The following is a 19,933-nucleotide window of genomic DNA, read 5'->3' as shown; positions in this document are numbered from 1 at the left end:
GTTTGAAATCCAGATTTTGGATTGATGTAAATGCAGAAAGATGAGACGACTGACTTGAAAAGAAAACTAAACCTATTGATAACAGACTCTACCATACGGTGAAGGGATGGAGAAACATCAGTTTCCTGTTTAATTGCTTTGCTCGATACCTTTTGCACTTCGGGGTGGGAGAGGGGATTTAAGAATGAAGAGAGTTGGTGATGACCTGCAGGCACAAGAGAGCTTATTGTAGCCACGTTAAGTTAGGTGATGGGCGATAACAGCAAACACCTTAAGTAATCTAAAGATTGTGAAAATAAATACAAATGGTGGATCAAGAACAGAAAATGCTGGATTTCCTCTGGCGACCCTGGAATTGAAAGAACCAGAGACCTGAAACATTAGCTTACCCGTTAAGTCACACATAGAAGCAGAGGAACTACCGCCACGCTGCGGGATTAAAGGGGGGGGGGGGGGGGTAGGGGGGAAAAGAGGGGCGAGGAAAGGAATGAAAGCTGCTGCCCTCAACACACCCCCTCCACTAAAAAGAATCGTCTCTCGTAAAAGGACGTCAGGTGCCGGGCGGCCTTACACGCTCGGCTGAAAAGCCCTCCCTTCTTCCCTCTCGATGGTTTAAAATAAATGCGGCGCCCGCTTCCCCCATTTTGTTTCACCCCTCGGCAGCTTTTCTCTTTAGTGCGGCTCTGACCAAACAGTCGCAGCAGCCCGCGAGTCGAATCCGAGCTGCCCGCTTCCCTGCCACTCTCACCTCTCGGCTCCGTGTGCCTGTTTACCCCACCAACTCGATCAGCTGCAGCCCCGGTTCTTCCCCCACCGTAAGACTCCGATCTAGAAACATCTACCGGCCACCGAACCGAAAAAAAACTCGCCTGCGTCACTTCCGCCGGCCTGTTATTGCGTCGCTGTGACGTCACGCGGCTGCGCTCTTCTGTGACGTCACGTCAGAAGCTTCTGGAAAATGGGGAGGATGAAGAAGGAGGGAAAAAAAAACACCTCTTGCTATTACTGGCGGGGGACCTGTTAATTATAATGCTACTTTGATTTGATAGAGTTGTTCAAAATCGTGAGGGCTCTGGACAGAATAGATAGGGAAAAACTGTTGTCATTGATAAAAAGACAGAAAACCAGAGGGGTTAAAATGGCCGAAGAGGCAATAATCTTTTAAGTGAAACCAATTAACCGAAGAGGCAATACGGATATGAGGAGAAACATTGGTTAGGATCTGGAATACGCTACCTGAGAGGCTGCTAAAGGCAGGGTCAATTGAAGCATTCAAAAAGGAAGTGGATCAGTATCTGAAAACAGAAGAAGGTCAGAGAAGATTGTTCCCAACAATGGTAAATCACAGAGGACAGTTAATCTATCAATATCAAAGATGAAATGTTTTCACCTTTAATTTGCCAGGCTGCAGGGAGAAGGCAGGGTAGCGATGCTAGGTGTGTTGCTCTTTCACAGAGCCAGCAAAGATACAATGGACCAAATGGCTTCCTTCTGTGAGAGTAAGTTGTCAAGAGGACAAGCGGGATTAAGCAAAGGGATCTTGATAGGTTAGGTGAGTGGGCAAAAATTTGGCAGATGGAGTATAATGTGAACCTATCCACTTTGGCAGGAAGAATAGAAAGGCAGTATATTATCTAAACGGAGAGAGATTGCAGAATTCAAGTATAGAGCGATCTGAGTGCCATGTTGCATGCAACACAAGAAGTTAGTACACAGGATAGCAAGTGATTAGGAAGGCAAATTGAATGTTAGTGTTTATTGCAAATAGAATAAAAATGGGGATATTTTGATATAGTTTTACAGAGCCTTGGAGAAACCACATCTGGAATACTGTGTAAAATATTGGTCTCCTTATTTAAGAAAGGACTTTATTGCATTAGAAGCAGTTCAGAGAATGTTCACTTGATTGATTTCTGGGATGAGAGAGTTATCTTATGAGGAAAGGTTGGAGACAAGGGGAAATTTTTTCTCAGAGGTTTGTGAGTCCGCAGAACTCTCTCCCCCGAGAGTGGTAGGGGCGGGGTCATTGAATATTTTTAAGGCAGAGATAGATAGATTCTTGGCTAAGAAGGGAATCAAAGGTTATTGGGGGTTGACGAGATCATGGCACAGAGTCCACAATTGGATCAGCCATGTACTTATTGAATGACGGAGCAAGCTCAAGGGGCCAAATGGCCTACTCCTGTTCCTAATTCGTATGTATGTGCTTTAACCATTCTATGGTTCTGCTGTAGATTTCCCATGCCTCAACCATTTATAGTAAGTCTCAACTTTTCTCTGCAAAATAATGCCATCCATTTACTTTTGAAGAAAAATATATTCCCTATCCTCTCTGACTGTCATCTGTTGCCTGTGGATGTGGGTCAGTAACCTGCAGGTTGTGAGTTGGAATCCCACTTTTTGTCAGGTTATGAAGGAGAATCCAGTAAGACAAGGGAATGCAGCTGTAATGTACAGCTTTAATTTATGTCATACTGGGAATGTAGAAAAACATCTCCAGGTGCTGTGCAAAGACCAAAATGTTGATGCAGAGCTTAAGGAGTCACTGGCAAAGGTAACCGAAAAAAAGCGTGGTCAAAGAGGTGGGTGTTATACAGGGTTGATTTCATCCCTCCATTAGATCTTAGATTTTAACTTTGAAAACTCTCATAGTATTTCCATCCTGACCTCTGTTTACAATCAGACTATGTGTATCCTAAACAAAAACAGAATTACCTGGAAAAACTCAGCAGGTCTGGCAGCATCGGCGGAGAAGAAAAGAGTTGACGTTTCGAGTCCTCATGACCCTTCGACAGAACATGAGGACTCGAAACGTCAACTCTTTTCTTCTCCGCCGATGCTGCCAGACCTGCTGAGTTTTTCCAGGTAATTCTGTTTTTGTTTTGGATTTCCAGCATCCGCAGTTTTTTTGTTTTTATCTATGTGTATCCTAATCTCAGCCATGCCTATGTAACCTGAGTTCCCGTGTGTGTCTTTTGACTACTGATCCAGACCTTATTTTAGACCTGGGCCCTCTTAGTTATCTTTGTTTCTCATGCCTCCTCTCAGTCATGCACTCTTTCTTTTCCTCCTCTCATGCACTGTAGTGGCTCAAAGCTACCTTCACTCTCTCTGTATTCTCCAGAGGGCTCATTGAGGCATCCATTACTGCCTCCTTATGAGCAACAAGTAACTCACCTACTGATTCCCCAAAGCCTGTCTTCTGCAAGACACAAGTCAGGAGTGTGCACCTGTAAAATCACCTCCAAGCCCATATCATGCTGATTGGAACTATATCACAGTTGCTTCACTGTTGCTTGGTCAAAATCCAGGAACATCCACTGTGGGTGTACCTATTCCACATGGACTGCAGCAGTTCAGTAAGTTGGGTCATGACCACCTTCGCAAGGATAATTTGGGGATGGGTCATAAAGACTGGCCTTGTCAGTGATGCTGACATCTGAAGAACGAGTAAAAATATCAGCAAGCCATACTCCTCCCTTGCCAAAATTCCTGCCACCGGGGGTAGATTTGTCAATCTCCTTTTCATCTTGTTCATCCCACCTACTACTGTCCCCTCAGTTTCTTCCAGTGGACAATCACTACCCATTACCACAGTTTTTCCCTAAAAAATTGGTTCACTTGAAAATGTCCTGTTCCACCTATGACTTTATAGTGGACCATTGCCTTCACATATAACTTCAACAGCAACATTGCACCTATTACTGAAGCCTCCTAGCCTGGTCATACTTTCCACTGCCACTGCCCTACCAAAACTGTCACAATACTATTTTCATATCTTTGTGTCTTCTCATATTCCTCAGGCACTTTCTTCACCTTTTGAGATCCTAACCATTCTCACCTCCTTTAAAATTCTTTTTCTCTTCTGAACACTGTCCCAATCCAGAGTTCATTACTAAAATAACCTCACTCTTTTCCTCTTTCACCTCTGCCCTGTGACACCATATTGTGAGTGATTTCAATCTCCATCTCAGTTTATTTTGCCCTCTTCTTTGATTTCTCTCTCATCCTGTCTCCCCTAAACCTACCTCTCCACATAAACTTTCACTCATATTCATGGCCACCCCTCAACCTTGTAATTTCACATGGTTTCCATTCCTCTTGTCTTGATGATAGATAAGCAGGGATGTAATGATGGAACTATATTGAATGCTGTATAGGCCACTGCTGAAATTTTGTGTACAGTTCTGGTTGCCACATCAGGAATGACATGATTGCTCTGGAGAAAGTACAGAGAATTGCAAAAGTGCTGCCAGGGCTTGAAAATTAAAGCTATAAGGAAAGATTGTATAGGCTAGGGTTGTTTTCCTCGGAACTGAGGAGGCTGAGGGGTGAACCAGTTGAGCTGTACAAGATTATGAAGGGCCTAGAAAGAGCAGAAAGAGAAGCTCTGTTCCCCCTAGCAGAGAAGTCAATTACCAATGGGCGCAGATTTAAGGTGATTGGTAGAAGGATCAAAGGGGACATGAGGAAAAACCTCTTCACCCAGAGGATGGTGGGTGTTGGAATTCACTGCTTGGTTTGGTGGCATCAAGGAGCCCTTATTGTTTGCTGATGATTGCACAACATTCAGCACCATTCGCAACTCCTCAGACACTGAAGCAGTCCATGTCTAAATGCAGCATGGCGTGGACAATATCCAGGCTTGGGCTGACAAGTGGCCAATAAAATACGCGCCACACAACAACCAGGCAATAACGTAGTGGTATTGTCACTGGACTAGTAATCCAGAGACCCAGGGTAATTCTCTGGGGACCCAAGTAGATGGTGGAATTTGAATTCAATAAAATCTGGAATTAAAAGTCTAATGATGACCCTGGGAGTCCTCAACACCCACTCCGGACCCCATAAGGTCTCCTGGCATCAGGTCAAACATGGGCAAGGAAACTTCCTGCTGATTACCATCTACCGCACTCCCTCAGCTGATGAATCAGTGCTCCTCCATGTTGAACACCACTTGGAGGAAGCATTGAAGGTGGCAAGGACACGGAATGTATTCTGGGTGGACTTCAACGACCACCACCAAGAGTGGCTCGGTAGCACCACCACTGATTGAGCTAGCTGAGTCCTAAAGGCAGGTGGTGAGGGAATCAATAAGAGGGAAAAACATACTTAACCTCATCCTCACCAACCTGCCTGCCGCAGATGCATCTGTCCATGACAGTATTGATAGGAGTGACCACCGCACAGTCGTTGAGACAAAGTCTTGCCTTCACATTGAGGATACCCTCCATCTTGTAGTGTGGCACTACCACTGTGCTAAATGGGATAGATTTCAAACAGAAACAAATAAAAATACCTGGAAAAACTCAGCAGGTCTGACAGCATCTGCAGAGAGGAACACAGTTAACGTTTTGAGTCCGTATGACTCTTCAATGCATATGGACTCGAAACGTTAACTGTGTCCCCCTCCACAGATGCTGTCAGACCTGCTGAGTTTTTCCGAGTATTTTTGTTTTAGTTTTGGATTTCCCGCATCCGCGGTATTTTGCTTTTATCTTAGATTTCGAACAGATTTACCAGCTCAAGACTGAACATCCATGAGGCGCTGTGGGCCATTAGCAGCAGCAGAATTGTACTCGAACACAAGCTGTAACCTCATGACCCAGCTCTATCATTACCAACAAGCCAGGGAATCAACCCTGGTTCAATGAAGAGTGCAGGAGGGCAAGCCTCGTGCACCGGACACCGAAAAATGAGGCGTCAACCTGGTGAAGCAAGAACACAGGAAGACTTGCATGCCAAACAGCATAAGCAATACATAATAGACCTAAGCGATCCCACAACCAACGGATCAGATCTAAGCTCCTGGCACATCCAGTTGTGAATGGTGGTGGACAATTGAACAACTCATTGGGGGAGGAGGCTCCACAAATATCCCCATCCTCAATGATGAGGGAACCCAGCACATCAATGCAAAAGATAAGGCTGAAGCATTTGCTACAATCCTCAGCTAGAAGTGCCGAGCAGATGGCCAAGCTGTTCCAGTACAGCTACAACACTGGCATCCATCTGGCTATGTGGAAAATTGCCCAGGTACGTTCTGTACACAAAAAGCAGGTATGTCCTGTACACAAAATCCAACCCGGCCAATTACCGCCCCATCAATGTACTCTCAGTCATCAATAAAGTAATTGAAATGGTCATCAACAATACTATCAAGTGGCACTCGCTTAGCAATTACCTGCTCACTGATGCCCAGTTTTGGTTCCTCCAGGGCCACTCAGCTCTTGACCTCATTACAGCCCCGGTTCAAACATGAACAAAAGAGTTGAACTCCTGAGGTGAGGTGTGAGTGACTGTCCTTGACATCAAGACTGCATTTGACTGAGTGTGTCATCAAGGAGCCCTAGCAGAACTGGAGCCAATGGGAATCAGGGGGAAAACTCAGGGTTGGAGTCATACCTGGCACAAAGAAGATGGTTGTGGTTGTTGGAGGTCAGTCATCTCAGCTCCAAGATATTGCTGCAGGAGTTCCTCAAGGTAGTATCCTTGGCCCAACTGCCTTCAGTTGCTTCATCAATGACTTTCCTTCCATCATAAGGTCAGAAGTGGGGATGTTCACTGATGATTGCACAATGTTCAGTACCACTCGCAACTCCTCAGTTATTAAAACAGTCCATGTCCAAATGCAGCAAGACCTCGACAATATCCAGGCTTGAGCTGACAAGTGGCAAGTAATATTTGTGCCACACAAGTGCCAGGCAATGACCATCTCCAACAAGAGAGAATCTAACCATTGCCCCTTGATGTTCAATGGCATTACCATCGCTGAATCCCCCCACTATCAACATCCTGGGGGTTACCATTGACCAGAAACTGAACTGGACTAGCCATATAAATACTGCGATTGCAGGAGCAGGTCAGAGGTGAGGAATCCTGCGACGAGTAACTCACCTGACTCCCCAAAGCCTGTCCACCATCTACAAGTCACAAGTCAGGAGTGTGATGGAATACTCTCCACATGCCTGGATGAGTGCAGCTCCCACAACGCTGAGGAAGCTTGACAGTATCCTGGACAAAGCAGTCTGCGTGATTGGCACCCCATCCACAAACATTCATTCCTCCACCACCAACATACAGTGGCAGCAGTGTGTACCATCTACAAAATGCACTGCAGGAATTCACCAAGGCTCCTTCTACAGCACCTTTCAAACCCACGACCTCTTCCACCTGGAAGCGCAAGGGCAGCAGATAGATGGGCACACCACTGCCTGGAAGTTCTCCTTCAAGTCACTCACTATCCTGACTTGGAAATTATTCACCATTCCTTCACTGTCACTGGGTCAAAATCCTGGAATTCCCTTCCTAACAGCATTGTAGATGTACCTACACCACATGGACAGCAGTGGTTCTAGATGGTGGCTCACCACCAGCTGCTCAAGGGCAACTAGGGATGGGCAATAAATGCTGGCCCAGTCAGCGAAGCCCACATACCGTGAATTAATGTTTTGAAAGTGCAATAGGAAGCCTTCCAGCAATGATGTTGTCAATGTCCAAGGTAGGAGTTGCCGATGTCTGTAGAGGAAGGGAGTGTTCTCCACAATGCCATTTGAAGACCAGGTAAAAAATTTGATTTAAAATGGCAACAGGGGCTGGGGAGGGAAACCCCCTCTACTGGATAGCAAGCAGCTACAGCTGTGACACAACAGCCATGTTGGACATATGGTTGTAGGAGTCTTCCTGCCATATTTCAGCCACAGTGTGGGCCCACCTGCTGTCTGGAAAATTCCCATCTGCTTGGAAAAGGAGCCTTAATAGTTCACCTCAAATTGCTCTAGAAAATGACTTGGGGCAGGATGTTCCCAGCAAACTGGTACAATGGCTGGGACTCACAATCCCAAGACTACCTGCCTTCGGCTTGGCCCCCATTGGCCTTTGAAAATCCTGCCCACCAATTCTAAACCAGAAATAAGTATATTTAAATCATTTATAGAAAGGAAAATAAAGAGAGATCATTAGATGGGATTGAGAGATAAGAGGCAGAAAAAAGGTAACAAAAATGATTCTTTTACATCTTCAACACTAATTAAATTCTGAAAGAATAAAATTCCACATTTGTAAAATTAAATTTTCAGCGGTAGAGGTTATTTGGCAGTAATTACAATTTATAACACATGAAATGTTCAGTTGTACTGAATGCACCAGCCCTAGCATTTCCTGTTATGTTTAGTGAGTGCGTAGTGGGTAATGTGCAGCAACTTCATGCCATTACATGGATTCCAATGGCAATATTACTGAAGTACTGTTATAGCACAACCTGTGGAGGAGTAGGGTAACGCGGATAGCAACTTCTGTATTTCTGCGTTTAATAGCACATATGTATTCTGGAAGTTGCTGTCTGGTTTATTCCATAATAGCCTGTTGGCCTCACCTTTATTCTGAACACGAAATCAAGGCCAACAATTGTTTTACATTCATTCATAGGGTGCAGGCATCTTAGCTTGTTGGAGTGTTAAATGGCTGCGGGGCAGGCAATATCCGGCTGACTCCTCAGCTGACAAGAAGGCAAACTGTGCCATTCTAAAAACCCTGGCCACTGTTGCTCTCACGTGCCATTGCTGCTTTTCTCAATATTGCTATTTTAAAATCAGGACGTTCCAATTAATTAAGTGGATTGAGCCTAGATGAATTTGGTTGTAGTAGCTGGGTTTTAAAAACTTGATCATGCCGCATATGTAAATAGTTTGAGTGTTTTCTGTTAAATCTTTTTGATGATTTCAGATTGTATTACATTTGGTGCCCTCTGGTGGATTCTTGCAACAGAAATTTACAGATTGGCTTTCATTTTATTTTGCCCTCACCCACCCCCCCCCCAACTTTTTCCCTCCATTTAATAGAACACAAAATTTAATTTCCCACAAAATGTTAATTTTTACTTGGTTTTAGAGCAATTGATCAACTAGCTTTTTTAACAAAAATGACTTTAACAACTGTTTTTAATATAATTGTGTTCTTTTATGGCAAACCTTGTGAAGGTCACAGCACATCATGCAGGACTCCAAGATTGGGAAAAACAGGGCAATAAATAAAATGAAATCAAATTACTGCGTTCAGTACAAGTGAACAAAGAATTTAATAGCGACTTGGTAGAACTTTTGTATAAAGTTTCACATTTCTCAGTCTGTTTGAGGCACATCCATATATGTAACTAATGTAAACCAATTTTTGCCTCCCTTAATACTATTTTTTTAGAGCTTTCCAAAGGCTGCAAGAATATTTGATTTCCTACTGTGTCTTTGATTTCTTTCAAATTTTACCCACAGAATTTTTCAATCCCAACATTATGCTACCTCTTGCATATATGCAAGTCGGCACTTGACCTGCAAATAATCATTTACAGAGCTGATACCAGAAAATTGCATGCTGTTAATCTAGCTGGATTTATCTTTGCACTTAATCATGCAGGACTGAATCACAACAGTACACAGAAGTCAACACCAATGGTTAATTTGGTTGGCAGAGAACAACAAGTGATTGTCTTCTTTGGAAGGCAGACAGCTGGAATTGAATGGGGGAGAAATGGAAAATGATAAATGCTGTGGAAATTTGTTCGATACCCATATAAAATCATTAAGTATTTACACAAAATATTTCTGGACTTTGCAAGCATCTTCCAGTCTAAAAATGTCCTTAACCAAACAACAGATAAGTACTGAATGACCTCAGGCTGTGTTTATAATAGCAATTAGACATTGTAGCCTTAAAGAGCTTGGGCATGAAATTGCTATCCACTGGGGCCATGGAAGCTGATCACCCTCCTTGGGGTTGTAGGTTGCACCGCCAACCTCTTCTGACGCAGCAGCTAATGGTGAGAAAAGTGCTCACACAAACATCCCCTGCAGGAGCCAGAAGCAGCTGAACCTGTGCTATCTGTGCTAGCCTCAATGGATGATGTGATGCCCATTGTCCCAATTTGGACCAAGCAGGTTCATCACAGGCACATAGATATCAAAGATCAAGCATTCAGCTGCAAGAGGGCCCCAGAACTAGCATTATTTAAAAGGTCAAGCAATAACTTGGGGAGAAGATGAATTTAAAGAAATTCTTTTATTGTGCAGTGTCTGTAAGAACTATGTAATGTTTCTCAAGGTGCCGTGGTGAGTTCTTGGATTTGGCAACGAGTGTTGCTGCTTCGTCACAGGGAGGGCAGAGGATTAGGTGGTCTGTCCAAACAAAGGCTGCAATAGATTTTGGGGATGCAATTGTAGTACCTCTGGGTCTGCAGGACGACAGGGAGATGGAGCAGAGATTGCATTGAGGGAAAGCTCTGCATAATGTCCTCTGCCAAGATGGAACAGTACTTCTCCATGCTCTTTGACAGTGACAAAAGGCTGTCTGGCAACCCAGTTAATAAATTTGATGTGCATGTACATCAGTATTGACCTATATGCTGCCCCGTTGAGGTCCACATCTGAGTACCCTTCTTGGATGCTGCAGTCCGTATGGCATATGTAGTAAGACTCAGAACTTCTTCATGAGATCTACTGAATATAAAACAGTGTAGGTGTACCCACAGTGCTGCTAGGGAATTCCAGGATTTTAACACAAGTGTCGATGAAGTAATGACAATATATTTCTAAGTCAGAATGGAGCACGATGCAGTTGATAGTATCCTCATGCATCTGTTATCCCTGTTGTCCTAGGTGGTAGAGGTTATGGATTTGGAAGGTACTGTTGAAGAAGCCTTTGGTGAGTTGCAGCAGCACATCTTGTAGATGGTAAATTCTACTGCCACTGTGCTCCAGTAGTGGAGGGAGTTGAATGTTTAAGGTGGTAGATGGGTGCCAATTAAGCGGGCTGCTTTTTTCCTGGATAGTTTTGAGTTTCTTGAATTTGTTTGAAGTTACCCTCATCCAGGCAAGTGGAGAGTATTCTGTCACACTCCTGACTTTTGCCTTGTAGATGGTGGAAAGGCTTCAAGGACTCAGAAGTTGAGCTATTTACCACAGACTATCCAATCTTTGACCTGCTCTTGTAGCCACTGTTCTTTATATGGCTGATCCAGTTAAGTTTCTGGTCAATGATGACCTCTAGTATATTGATGGTGGGGGGCTCAGCGATGGTAATCCCATTTGAAAGTCATGGGGAGGTGTTTCGGCTCCCTTGTTGAAGAAAGTCATCACCTGGCACTAATTTGACACAAATGTAATTTGCCACTTATAAACACAAGCCTGAATATTGTCCAGGTTTTGCTGCGTACAGGCATTGACATTACTTGACTTGCAAATGGAACTGAACACTGCAATTATCAGCAAACTTGCCCACCTTCCGTTTGAGAGAAGATCATTGATGAAGCAGCTGAAGATGGTTGGGCCAAGGACACTGTCCTAAGGAATTCTGTAGCACTGTCCTGGGACTGAGGTGATTGACCTCTGGCAACCACAACCATCTTCCTTTGTGCTAGGCATGACTCCAACCTCTGGAGAATTTTCCTCCTCAATCCCATTGACTTCAAATTTTGTTATGGCTCCTTAATGCCACACTTGGTCAAATGCTGCCTTGATATCAAGGGCAGTCACTCTCACCTCACCTCTCAAATTCAACTCTTTAGTCCTTGTTTGAACCAAGACTGAAATGAAGTCTGGAACCAAGTATCGCTGAGCACATTGTTAGTGGTCAGGTGCTCTCACTAGCATGTTGCTGAAACCTTCCATCATTTTGCTGATGATTGAGAATAGTCAGGTGGGACATAAGAACATAAGAAGTAGGAGCAGGAGTAGGCCATTCGACCCCTCAAGCCTGCCCCGCCATTCAATACAATCATGGCTGATCTGCCCCAGGTCTCAAATCCTCTTTCGTGCCAGCTCCTCATAGCCACTAACCCCCGATATTTCAAAAATCTATCTAATCCTCTTTAAATACTTTCAGTGATCTAGCCTCCACAACTCTCTGGGTAGAGAATTCCAGACATTCACTTCCCTCTGAGAGAAGAAATTTCTTCGCATCTCATTTTTAAATGAGTGTCTCCTTATTCTGTAACTATGTCTCCTATGTTCCCCACTAGTGGAAACATTTTCTCAACATCTACCCTGTCAAGCCCCCTCAGAATCTTGTACATTTCAAATAGATCACCCCTCACTCGTCTAAACTCTAATGAATAAAGACCTAACCTGTTTAGCCGTTCTTGATAAGTCAACTCCTTCAGCCGAGGAATCATCCTAGTGAATCTCTTTTGAACTGCCTCCAATGCTAGTATATCCTTTCTTAAATACGAGGGCCAAAACTGTACACAGTATTCCAGGTGCAGCCTCGCCAACACCCTGTGCAATTGTAGCAAGACTTCCCTATTTTTAAATGCCAAGCCCCCAGCAATACAGACCAAAATTCCATTTGCCTTCTTAATTACTTGCTGCACCTGCATGCTAACTTTTTGTGCTTCACGCACAAGAACTTTGTCCCCCGTGATAGAGACTGTTACAAGATCTTTCCTCCCAGTAACTCCTTGCTTATCTGATATCTTTGAGATGATTATGGTGTCCTCCACCATGAAGACCGATGCAAAATATTGGTTTAAATTATCTGCCATTTCCCTGTTCCCTGTTATCAATTCTCCAGTCGCATCCTCCAAGGGTCCCACACTCACTTTAGCCACTCTCTTTTTATATACTGGTAGCTTTTGCTGTTTGTTTTTACATTTCTTGCCAATTTACTTTCATAATCAATTTTCTCCCTCTTTATTAGTTTTTTAATCATCTGCTGCAGGTTCCTAAAAAATCCCAATCCTTTGATCCTTTGGCCTACCACTAGCTTTTGCTGCTTTGTATGCCTTAGTTTTTCATTGGATGCGCTCCTTGATCACCTTTGTTAACCATGGGTGGTTCATTCTTCTTGAGTCCTTTTTGACCGTGATAAATTTTTGCAGAGCGTTATGAAATATCTACTTAAATGTCTGCCATTGTTCATCCACTGACCTTCCCCTTAGTCTATTTTCCCAGCCTGCTATAGACAACTCTTTCTTCATACCTCTGCAATTGCTGTTATTTAAGTTGAGGACACTGGTTTGAGACCCGGATTGCTTGCCCTCAAGCTGAATTTGAAATTCTACCATGTTGTGATCGCTATGCCCTGGAGGATCCTTAACTATGATATCTCTTATTAATCCCACCTCATTACACATTACTAGATCTAAAATAGCCTGTTCCCAGGTAGGTTCTGCGACGTATTGCTCCAAGAAACAATCCCTGATGCATTCTACAAATTCATCTCATGTTACCACTGCCAATCTGATTTGTCCAGCCAATATGCAGATTAAAATCACCCACGACAATCACAATTGTAGTGCCCTGACTTCTTCCCCTTGCTATTCCTTATTTCCACCCAAACTGATCCCACATCATGATCTATTGCACCTATATCACTACTCATCACCGCACTGATACCTTCCTTTACTAACAAAGATACCCCACCTCCTTTTCATTTTTGTCTATTTTTCTGGAACATCAAATACCCTTGAATATTGAGTTCCCAGTCTTGGTCACCCTGCAACTGTGTCTCTGTAATAGCTAGGAGTCATATTCATTTATTTCCATTTGTGCCGTCAGCTCATCTATCTTGTTACAGATGCTGCGTGCATTCAGATAAAGAGCTTTAAGCTTTGATTTTTTTACCATTATTGCTCATTCTGATTCTACTTTCTGTTGCTCTCTTATATTTTCTGCCACCTCCTGTCACACTTTAATTATCGTTCGCCTCAATACCCTGCACCTCTGCTCTCTTGTTTCTTTTTGATTTTTTAAACTTCCCTTCAATTGAACCCTCCCCCCCCCACCCCCCCCCAAACTAATTAGTTTAAAGTGCTATCTATACCCATAGTTATGAGATTCGCCAGGACACTGGTCCCAGCATGGTTCAAATGAAGCCCATCCCAACGGAACAGCTCTCTCCTCCCCCAATACTGGTGCCAGTGCCCCATGAATCAGAACTGATTTCTCCCACACCAATCTTTGGGCCATTAATTTACCTCTCTAATCTTATTTACCTTACGCCAAATTGTACATGGCTCAGGTAGTAATCTGGAGATTATTACCTTTGTGGTTCTGCTTTTTAATTTAGCCCTGAGCTGCTCGTAGTCCCTCAGCAGAACCTGTTTCCTAGACTTACTTATGTTGTTAGTGCCTACATGAGCTTCAGCCTTTGCAATTGTCCAGTTGGTTTGAGGTTCTCTTAGCTTGTTTGGATGAGAATTGGGGCTACAGGGTAGAGGATGAGAATTGGGGCTGCAGGGTAGATGAGCTGATTGACCATGGTGCCGTGGTACTGGAAACCATTCAAGTGGGGGGAGTGAAAAGAAATGTAGTGGTAGTAGGGGACAGTATAGTGAGGGGGATTGACACTGTTCTCTGCAGCAAAGTGGAAGAGTCCAGAAGGCTGTGTTGCTTGCCGGTGCCAGGGTTCATGACACCTGCTCAGGGCTGGTGAGGAACTTGCTGTGAAAGGGGAAGATCCAATCATTGTGGTCCATGTGCTACCAACAACATAGGCAGGACAAGGAAAGAGATTCTGCATAGGGAATATGAGGAGCTAGGCACTAAATTAAAAAGCAGAACCGCAAAGGTAATAATTCTGAACCACATGCAAATTGGCATAGTGTACATAAAATTAGAGAAATGAATGTGTGGCTCAAAGACTGGTGTGGGAGAAGTGGGTTCCGGTTCATGGGGTACTGGCACCAGTACTAGGGAAAATGGTGGCTATACCGTTGGGACGGTCGACGTCTGAACCTTGCTGGGACCAGTGTTCTAGTGAGCTGCGTAACTAGGGAAGTAGAGAGGGTTTAAAACTAAATAGTGGGGAAAAGGATCAAATTTGGGAAGATGTGGTAAATCGAAGAGTAGAGATAAGGCAAGAAAGAAAGGTATTAACATGGGAAATGATAGACAGACTGTGACAGGAAGGGACAGAGAGTACAAATCTAAGAGTAAATAGCAGATAAGGCTAGAGGTTACAAGAATAATAAAAGGACAAAACTAAAGCCTCTATCTGAATGCACATAGCATTCAAAACAAAACAGGTGAACTGATGGCATAAATAGAAATAAATACGATCTGAAAGCTATTACAGAGACGTGGCTAATATAGATTGGGACTTGAATATTGAAGGGTACGTGACATTTAGGAAAGACAGGAAGCTCGGAAGAGGTGATGGGGTGGCTCTTAATTAATGATGGTACCAGTACAATAGAGAGGAATAACCTAAGTTCAGGAAACCAGGATTTAGAAGCGGTTTGGGTACAGGTGAGGAATGATAAAAGTCAAGAAGTCAATTGTGGGAGAAGTGAACAGGCCCCTTATCAGTAACCATACGGTAAGACAGGGTATAAAGGAAGAAATAATGGAAGTTTGTCAGAAAGGTACAACGATAATCATGGGGGATTGTAATCTACGTATAAACTGGAAAAATCAGATGGGCAAAGGTATCCTGGATGAGGAATTCATAGAATGTTTTCAGGATAGTTTCTTAGCACAGCATGTGCTGCAGCCAACCAGAGAGCAGGCTATAATAGACTTCGTATTGTGCACGAGATAGTATTAATTGAAGACCTTATAGTGATGTAGCCCTAGATAGCAGCGATCATAATATGATTGAATTTTACATTCATTTGAGGGAGAGAAGGGTGGGTCTAAGACTAATAATTTAAACTTAAATAAGAGCAATTATGAGGACATGAAAGCAGATTGAAAGTGAACTGGAAAATTAGTTTAAGGGATAGGTCAATAGAAGTGTAGTGGCAGTCATTTAAGGGGATATTTCAGAATACACAGAATAGATACATTCCAACGTGAAAGAAAAATTCCAAGGAGAGGACCCACCACCTGTGGTTAACTAAAAAGTTAAAGATAGTATCGAACTTAAAGAAAAAGCATACACTTTTTAAAATCAACTGGAACTCGCTCTCTCTGCTGAGTTGAAGCTGAAGTGTTAGGCTTCTGATCCTTTAATCTGAAATCAACTTAGAATAGGTAGTTCAAACTAGCAGTTACTTAGCAACCAATGAACTTACGGTTTTCCTGTGATGTCACTCTTTGTTCTTTTTTCACTTGGTGACACTGACTGCAGAGAACACTCTTCCCAGACTGCTTCCGGCGACAGTGACTGCAGACGACATCTTTCCCAGACTGCTTTCCGGAGACGTTGACTGTAGAGGACACTCTTTCCAGACTGCTTCACGGCAATGGTGACTGCAGAGGACACTCTTCCCAGACTGCTTCAAGGTGGCAGCAGAGGACACTCCTCCCAGACTGCTTCACGATGACGGTGACTGCCAGACTTCTTCTCCAAAAGGTGTTTGAAACAGATTCTTTGAATGTTTTTAAAGGAGAGCTAGATAGATTCTTGATAACAAGGAGGTGAAAGGTTATCAGGGGTAGGTGGGAATGTGGAGTTGAGATTACATTCAGGTCAGTCATGATCTAATTGAATGACGGATCAGGTTCAAAGGGCCAAATGGCCTAGTCCTGCTCCTAGTTCATATGTTTGTGATCACCATGATTGATACTAACTTTATATCCCTGATTTATTTTAATTAACTGAATTTTAATTCCACAGCTGTCAGTGGCTAGGCCAGCATTTATTTCCTGTCCCTAATTGCCTTTGTTCAGAGGGCATTTAAGAGTCAACCACATTGCTGTGGCTCTGGAGTCATAGTTTTCCTTCCTTAAAGGACATTGGTGAACCAGTAGTCCAGGCCTTCGCTATTCTCGTCTAGTAATATAACCACTTAGCTACCATTATTGTACTGCTGGAGATAACAGACATAGACATTTTGTACTGCATAATGTAGCAAAAAAAAAAAAATGGCTTCAGGATAATATGTTGAAGGACCCAGCACACCTTTCACCTCTGGCTACTGTGAACCCTGATTTTCAGCAGCTGGTCCTCCACCTTTGACATTTCAATGAAGATGTAGCGAATGGAAAAATGAGCTGAATTTTTTCACTTTTGATTGCTCTTTCCATCACTCTTATTGGAGGATATGTAGATGAAAACAGAATTCTGCTTGTCTGCAAAAGCCTATTTGAAGAACTTGGAGCTGCTGACATTCATGGAATTGAAATAAAGTTACAGTAAAGTTGAAACAGTCCAGAGCCTTAGTAGCTTTTTGTTAAGTTTTACAGTATCTGTCAGTTGGCAGACCTGCCTGATTTGCGACTGTAAAATCCAGCTGAAGGTTTTAGTCATTTTACAAGTTTGTTTTAACTTTTTAAGAAACAGTGATGGCTGACTGAGTAGTACAGTCCTATATTTAACATTTGGTTTATGGTGAATTATTTGGTCTCAGCTGATACAGTGATGCTATATTTAAATTGAGCCGTACTGAACTAGCCAATGGGGAAAACTCAGTATTTCAATTTCATGGTGAAATTTTCCACTTTCCAATTCCCTTTGAAAAGTCTGTGTATTTGGGCATTGGGTGAAGGCAAACTCAGGTTCATCTGTGATTTCCATTAAGAAGATAGATTAATACCAAGAGAAATGTGATCTGCCTTATCTTTGTCATAAACTAAAAGCTTCAAGATAAAATACTACAGCTTGTATATGATAACTAAAATATTACATGCTTTTTTCATTACTGTGCTTTGTGGGAGTTGGTTGCCTGATCTTGAAAAAGGACTTAAATGAAACAAGATAGATCTCAGTCATCCAGCATTTTTACTTATTTCATCTCTGGCTTTGTTTCTTATACTTTTTGTTTAGCCAGAATTCTGGTTGGTATCGAGAAATAGCTGCATTCTTGAAAAAGGAAGGATAGTAAAATGTCACATACTGAAAGCCATTTTTTTAAACAGAGAAACAGAGATTTGTTAATTTTCTGAGGTAACAGTTTAGGAAATTAATGAAGTTGCCATGGCAGCGCCACTGTTGTGGAATGGCACCAGTTTAACAGCGTGTTAAAATGATCAAAAAAATCAATGTCCAAGCTGGAAATTAAAACAAAAATAAACAAAAAGGAGCAATATTTAGGTTATAATTCACATGTGCTTGTGAACAGCATTCAAGGGCAAAATTTTCAACCTGATATGGGGGTGGGAATGGAGGCAGGTGGGTGTGTAATTTTGCACCATGGGACGTTGTGCCAATTTGCCGTCACCGTGTTGACTCTCAGCATTTTGGTCAGATGGGGTAAGGAGGGGACGCTGCAACCTACCTGAATCAGGTCAATGGCTAGTTAAGCTTGTTATTAAGCTTGTCAGCTCATCAAGGACATGTTTGCAATTTTTTGGGGGAGGCATGGGTCACTTGAATGATGATGCATGTGGGGAGTACAGCCAGTGCCAAGTCCACAGCACAACAAAAAAACTGCGGATGCTGGAAATCCAAAACAAAAACAGAATTACCTGGAAAAACTCAGCAGGTCTGGCAGCATCGGCGGAGAAGAAAAGAGTTGACGTTTCGAGTCCTCATGACCCTTCGACAGAACTTGAGTTCGAGTCCAGGAAAGAGCTGAAATATAAGCTGGTTTAAGGTGTGTGTGTGGGGGGCGGAGAGATAGAGAGACAGAGAGGTGGAGGGGGTTGGTGTGGTTGTAGCGACAAACAAGCAGTGATAGAAGCAGATCATCAAAAGATGTCAACAACAATAGTACAATAGAACACATAGGTGTTAAAGTTAAAGTTGGTGATATTATCTAAACGAATGTGCTAATTAAGAATGGATGGTAGGGCACTCAAGGTATAGCTCTAGTGGGTTTTTTTTTTATTTTATATAATGGAAATAGGTGGGAAAAGGAAAATCTTTATAATTTATTGGGAAAAAAAAGAAGGGGGAAACAGAAAGGGGGTGGGGATGGGGGAGGGGACTCACGACCTAAAGTTGTTGAATTCAATATTCAGTCCGGAAGGCTGTAAAGTCCCTAGTCGGAAGATGAGGTGTTGTTCCTCCAGTTTGCGTTGGGCTTCACTGGAACAATGCAGCAAGCCAAGGACAGACATGTGGGCAAGAGAGCAGGGTGGAGTGTTAAAATGGCAAGCGACAGGGAGGTTTGGGTCATTCTTGCGGACAGACCGCAGGTGTTCTGCAAAGCGGTCGCCCAGTTTACGTTTGGTCTCTCCAATGTAGAGGAGACCACATTGGGAGCAACGAATGCAGTAGACTAAGTTGGGGGAAATGCAAGTGAAATGCTGCTTCACTTGAAAGGAGTGTTTGGGTCCTTGGACGGTGAGGAGAGAGGAAGTGAAGGGGCAGGTGTTGCATCTTTTGCGTGGGCAAGGGGTTGTGCCATAGGAGGGGGTTGAGGAGTAGGGGGTGATGGAGGAGTGGACCAGGGTGTCCCGGAGGGAGCGATCCCTACGGAATGCCGATAAGGGGGGTGAAGGGAAGATGTGTTTGGTAGTGGCATCATGCTGGAGTTGGCGGAAATGGCGGAGGATGATCCTTTGAATGCGGAGGCTGGTGGGGTGATAAGTGAGGACAAGGGGGACCCTATCATGTTTCTGGGAGGGAGGAGAAGGAGTGAGGGCGGATGCGCGGGAGATGGGCCGGACACGGTTGAGGGCCCTGTCAACGACCGTGGGTGGAAAACCTCGGTTAAGGAAGAAGGAGGACATGTCAGAGGAACTGTTTTTGAATGTAGCATCATCGGAACAGATGCGACGGAGGCGAAGGAACTGAGAGAATGGGATGGAGTCCTTACAGGAAGTGGGGTGTGAGGAGCTGTAGTCGAGATAGCTGTGGGTGTCGGTGGGTTTGTAATGGATATTGGTGGACAGTCTATCACCAGAGATTGAGACAGAGAGGTCAAGGAAGGGAAGGGAAGTGTCAGAGATGGACCACGTGAAAATGATGGAGGGGTGGAGATTGGAAGCAAAATTAATAAATTTTTCCAAGTCCTGACGAGAGCATGAAGCAGCACCAAAGTAATCATCGATGTACCGGAGAAAGAGTTGTGGAGGGGGGCGGAGTAGGACTGCAACAAGGAATGTTCCACATACCC

At 43.5% G+C, this 19,933-nt stretch overlaps 1 protein-coding gene across 4 annotated transcripts in view; it reads right to left on the bottom strand.

The window, feature by feature from the left end:
- The window catches only part of dnajb6b (DnaJ heat shock protein family (Hsp40) member B6b), a 168,841-nt gene extending 167,945 nt beyond the window's left edge, over positions 1-896 (bottom strand). For 3 of the 4 annotated variants that reach the window (XM_041183891.1, XM_041183894.1, XM_041183895.1), the window contains exon 1: positions 749-896. The gene's annotated coding sequence lies outside the window, so the exon portion shown is untranslated. The remainder of the gene's footprint in view (positions 1-748) is intronic. The other variant, XM_041183892.1, reaches the window with a different exon arrangement.
- Between the last annotated feature and the right edge of the window lie 19,037 nt (positions 897-19,933).

Source organism: Carcharodon carcharias, chromosome 3, assembly GCF_017639515.1.
Source record: "Carcharodon carcharias isolate sCarCar2 chromosome 3, sCarCar2.pri, whole genome shotgun sequence".
In the NCBI taxonomy this organism is placed as follows: Eukaryota; Metazoa; Chordata; class Chondrichthyes; order Lamniformes; family Lamnidae; genus Carcharodon; species Carcharodon carcharias.
The sequence above is the reverse complement of the archived record's forward strand: the minus strand, read 5'-3'. Positions and strand labels throughout refer to the sequence as shown.